The following is a 6,000-nucleotide window of genomic DNA, read 5'->3' as shown; positions in this document are numbered from 1 at the left end:
ACACACACACACACGCACACACACACACTATATACGGTACACAGACACATACACACACACGGCACACAGACACAGACAGACACACACACACACATATGGCACACACACACACATATACGGTACACACACACACACATATACGGTACACACACATACGGTACACACACAGCCACATACACACATATACAGTACACACACACAGACACACACACACAGCCACATACACACATTTACAGTACACACACACACACACACAGCATATATACCTGCCGGATCTGTTTGAAGGTGTCGGGGTCGAAGTGTGCAGACATGTTGCAGTCGGGCTGAGAGAAGATGTAGAACGCCGCGGCACAGTGATGGTTCTCCAGCGGAGAGATGTCGTTGTAGCGCACCGCTAACTCCGTACGCGCGTTTATCTGGTACCTACACACACACACACACAGTGATGGTTCTCCAGCGGAGAGATGTCGTTGTAGCGCACCGCTAACTCCGTACGCGAGTTTATCTGGTACCTACCTACCTACCTACCTACCTACAAACACACACACACACACACACACACACACACAGTGATGGTTCTCCAGCAAAGAGATGTCGTTGTAGCGCACCGCTAACTCCGTACGCGTGTTTATCTGGTACCTACACACACACACACAGTGATGGTTCTCCAGCGGAGAGATGTCGTTGTAGCGCACCGCTGTTACGCCCAGAAGGGGAAATAACATGGAGGAGGCACGGATTAGTCTAGCAAGCGTGAACAGTTTATTTTGCGACCAACAAGATAGACAAAAACACAATCGATAGCAGGTGTAGGCAGCGACTGAGCATAAAGTCCTACAAGAGGCACACAACCCAGATCGAACAGAATGGGAACCGGCGGCCTTAAAAGGGGTCAGGTGACCTGTTTACCGGTGCACCATCCTCCTTAATCAGCCAATCACTATCAGTCAGCATACCGACCACCTGCGAACAGACACAAGACGTTAGGCGAGTTCGATTTGCGGCAGATCTGTGCAGATCTGACTTGATGTGATGCATGCTGGGTTGAACACAATGCATACTGGGATGGACGCAATGCATACTGGTTAGAAATCCTGTCCGATTTCTGTCAGCCGGGGAGGGACTTACCACCATGACACCATGTCACATGACCTTAAAATATCGCCGGAGTCTTAGCCTGCAGACAGATCTTGCAGTTGCCTTCCACGAGCTGCACGAGCTAAAACACGCCCTCATGACGTCAGTTCAAAGACTGGGGCGTCACACCCTCCCCCTTCTAAACAGGAAACAATCAGTTTCCTGAACATCAACATAATCACACTCAAAGAATATCCAAAAACACAGACATAAACACTATAGACTAAAGACAAAGGCTAGAGACTCCCCAATCCACCCACCATCAGCATCAGCTGAATAGTAATATGAGAACTGAGAAGGCATACTAACCTACAGACACAAACATGCATCCAATCCCACACATCCACACAGACACTCACACACTCATTCTGCACACTCTGGGGCACGCGAGAGAGCATCTGCCACTATGTTCTCTGGGCCTTTAATGTGCAGAACATCCAGATTATACAGCTGAAGAAAGAGGCACCACCTCATCAGCCGTTGGTTGGGATTCTGGAAAGAATGCAGAAATGTCAAAGGATTATGGTCGCTATAATTAACAACAGGTGAACAACGCCCACTAACATAAACTTCAAAATGTTGAAGCGCCTAAATCAATGCGAGGGCCTCCTTTTCAATAACCGAATAGTTTCTCTGATAAGACGCAAACTTCCGCGAAAAGAAGCAAACTGGATGTTCAACGCAATCATTGTCTTCCTGAATTAACACAGCTCCAGCACCGACCTTGCTGGCATCCACTTGAATTTTAAAAGGCTTTTCAAGCTAGGGGTGCCAGCAAGACAGGCGCGGAGGTTAAGAGTGTCTTTATGCTGTCGAACGCTTTTTGGCAATCATCAGTCCAAACAAACAATGCCTTTGACTTAATAGCGATAAAAACCAACCATCCCCAGGAAACGCATTAGCTCACGTTTAGTTTCTGGAACTGGGAAGTTATCGATTGCCCTCACTTTAGCTCGTATCGGACGCACCCCTGTCCTACCACCTTGCCCAGGTAGGTCATGGTCGCCCCAGCGAACTCACACTTTGCTAGATTGACCGTGAGCCGTGCCTGAGCAAGGCGGTCAAAAAGCGAGCGCAGCCGCTTCAAATGAGACGACCAGTCGTTGCTCACAAGAACCACGTCGTCATGGTACACTGTCACCCCCTCAAAACCAGCCACAACACGGTTCATTAATCGTTGAAAACAAGCCGTCATTAATCGTTGAAAACAAGCGTTGCGGAGGCCAAAGCTCATAACACGATAAGAAAACAACCCATTATGCGTAATAAACACTGACAGTTCGCGTGCCCTCTCCCTTAACAATACCCCTTCAACAGGTCTAGTTTTGTAACGAATTTCGCCAGGGGCGCAGGAGATATTTTGAAAGTGAGGGGGACCAAATTGTGAACACAAACCCATAGTGAGATCAGATTTCCAGATATCGGATTGCCACCTCTGGCCCACTTTCGACCATCATATTTTAAACTTGCCAGAATATTAAGATAATACCATTGATTGTTTTCAAACAATTGTTTTCACTACTTGGGCCAATGGTAGAATACTGGTCACTACTTGGGCTAATGGTAGAAAAAAGCAACATGGGATGTTGATATTTTATGAAGCCATGAATGAATCATCATGCCTATGATCCAAACATAGACTACATGATCAAATAGCCTAGTTAGGCCTACTTAAATTGTCTGGTATAAACCAAATCAACTCTCCACTGTGTGTTTGCAGTGTTGGCTTAACAAGTTACCAGTCCAGAACACACAGAAAATTGCAACAGAAAGTTGCCTTTATAATCAACTATTTGTTCCAACAGCATTTAAACAAAGCATTTATAAAATTAAAAAAAAAAAATACATAAGAAGTAAAATAAAATACTGTAACTGTAGTGACTGTATCACATTATCCCAAGCTTCAAAGAGCTCCCCACGTTTGTGACAGGCAGACGTGACACCGCTAAATTCTCAGCTTGTTTATACCCCACACTGAACGCGTAAGAACGCTAGACCCATCACTCTGGGGTGTGGTAGCCTACTCTCTGGGATTTATGCACCAAGGTAACTGAAGTATCCAATTTATGTCTTGAAATTATGTTTGAAATAAATGTCTTAGAACAAAAACGTTGATAGACTTGTATTTTATAGTTAGGCTAGTGAAAACGAGTTGATAAGTAGGCTAGTTGAGTTTGTTATCATAAACATAACAGCTAATGTCATGTTGAGCAGGAGGAGTTGAGCACTAGGCTACCATAAATCCTCAAATTATGCCCGGGATTGATTATATTTATAGCAGGACAAATAAAGGCAGGTTCCCATATAGGCTACAAGATGGGGTAACAATTGCCTACCATACCAACAATTGCCATCAGTCCACTAGAAGACATTGTTCGATTTAAGTCAATGAAATAAGCTCTTCTTAATATGTTATTATATGTATTGTATTATGTTGGTTGGATTAATAGCTGGCAAAGAAAAGTCGTTTTCCTACCATGGGTCTCCAACACACGTTCTCAAGCTCATTCTCTTGCCGCCCATATGAGATTGTGCAGTCTTACAGTAGGCTACTGTAGATGGCTGTGGTTAGTGATGTGATGCTGTTAATAGGGAGTTTTACAGTTAGCGCAAACCCTATATGTTATTTAGCGTACCTATAGGTTATTATTTATTTAGCGTACCTATATGTTATTATTTATTTAGCGTACCTATATGTTATTATTTATTTAGCGTACCTATATGTTATTATGTATTTAGCGTACCTATATGTTATTATTTATTTAGCGTACCTATAGGTTATTATTTATTTAGCGTACCTATATGTTATTATGTATTTAGCGTACCTATAGGTTATTATTTATTTAGCGTACCTATATGTTATTATGTATTTAGCGTACCTATATGTTATTATTTATTTAGCGTACCTATATGTTATTATTTATTTAGCGTACCTATATGTTATTATTTATTTAGCGTACCTATATGTTATTATTTATTTAGCGTACCTATATGTTATTATTTATTTAGCGTACCTATATGTTATTATGTATTTAGCGTACCTATATGTTATTATGTATTTAGCGTACCTATATGTTATTATGTATTTAGCGTATATAAGGCTTTTTTTCCTTATCAAAAGTGAGGGAGACGACGGCCGTCTCTTCAGCACTGCGTGGGACATATCCCCCACGTTCCCCGTGCCTCCTGCGCCCCTGAATTTCGCAGACCCTACCTGGTCTACGCAATCCCCTATTCGGGGTAGAAGAAACAGGTCAGGCTTGGTTACGGCATTACGTTTTCTGTAATCGGTACAGAAACGAAAAGTACCATCGGACTTCTTAACGAGGAGGCAAGGTGACGACCAGCTCGAGAAAGAAGGCTCAGCCAACCCATTATCTAACAAATACTGAACCTCCTTCTCCAAAACCTCCCTCTTCTCCAAGGGAACACGATAGAAACTTTGGCGGATGGGTTCAGCATCCCCAACGTTAATATCGTGCTCCAACACATTGGTCTGAGTAGGCACGTCTTTAAACAGAACTAAGAATTTATCTGCCACCGTCGGATGAACAGCACTTGAGAACGGGGAGCTGTCCACCAGCACCACGGGTTGGACTGGCGAAACAATACGCTTGTCGAGGTCGCGATGGTAAAAAGGCTTTGAGAAGATTCACGTGACACCTCCGTGTTCTCCTGCCCCTATCGGTGGTCGAGAGCACATAGTTGTCATTTAAACCACAACGCAGGACTTTATATGGCCCTGCGTATTTATCCTGTAACGGCAAGCCGACGACAGGGAGAAGCGCAAGCACCCGGTCCCCCACACTAAACACTCGATGTTCGGAGCGACGGTCAAACAGTTTTTTCATTTTTTTCTGCGACTCCCCCAACCGGTCAATCTCCACGCTGAAGAGAGTCTACAGCGAAACCCCGAGACATAATCAGACAAATTATCTGGCGGATCCAAATCAGCCCACTGATTGTGAAGAGTAGATAGTAATCCACGCACTCGGTGCGCAAAGACAAGGTCGTTCGGGCTAAAACCCATGCTCTCGTGAGTAACCTCCCTGGCTGCCAGCATCAACAGCTCAACACAATATGCTCGGAGCAGGGACTTCAAAGTTGAATGAAAGCGCTTGAGAGCGCCTTGGCTCTGAGCGTGATATGCGGTCGCCAGATTTTGTTTAATACCCAATTGTCGAAGCACTTCAGCAAACAGACTAGAAGTAAAATTACAGCCGCGATCAGACTGTACAATTCTCGGCAACCCTGAAAATGGATATGAATTGGCTAAGAGCATTAACAATTGACTTTGAATTGATCGAGCGCAAAGGATAGGCGGCTGGGTAACGAGTGACCTGACACATAACCGTGAGCAGGTGCTTGCAACCACTTTTTGCACGGGGCAAAGAACCAACGCAGTCAATTATAAGGTGCTCAAACGGTTGACACTCAAACAGTATTGGGCGCAGAGGGGGCGGTTTTAGGACCAAATTGGGCTTGCTCGTCAATTGACACGTATTACACGTCTTCACAAAACTGGCCACATCAGCGACCAGTAAAAGTATCTCAAAGTATCATATGTGTATCATATCATATGTATACCGTGTGTCCGGCCAGTTTGTCGTGCGCAGTCTGCAGCACAAGTGCACGGAATTTTACAGGCACAACAACCTGGACGATCGGATCACCAACGAGGAGATGGTCGTGCGGAGACCACTTTCTCAGTTACGCTCCGTCTTTAACATAATAACCCGTGGCTTTACTCTGAATTTCGTCGCCGTTTACCTAAAAGTCTCGTCGTTCTGCTGTTCCAATGACATTTCTTCACGACTGACCGAACAAGGGTAATCAGCCAGTGAAAACGTATTATCGGGTTTA

The 6,000-nt window shown here is 44.4% G+C and overlaps 1 pseudogene; it reads right to left on the bottom strand.

Annotated features, from left to right (window-relative positions):
• LOC143100950 (high affinity cGMP-specific 3',5'-cyclic phosphodiesterase 9A-like) overlaps positions 1–6,000 on the bottom strand; it is a 61,335-nt pseudogene that overhangs the window by 14,158 nt on the left and 41,177 nt on the right.

This window comes from Alosa pseudoharengus, unplaced genomic scaffold (genome assembly GCF_046254945.1).
Source record: "Alosa pseudoharengus isolate Yale_2024_CS ecotype anadromous, Long Island Sound unplaced genomic scaffold, YU_APseudo_1.1 YU_APseudo_1.1_scf_3, whole genome shotgun sequence".
Lineage (NCBI taxonomy): Eukaryota > Metazoa > Chordata > Actinopteri > Clupeiformes > Clupeidae > Alosa > Alosa pseudoharengus.
This window is presented reverse-complemented; position numbering and strand designations above follow the sequence as displayed.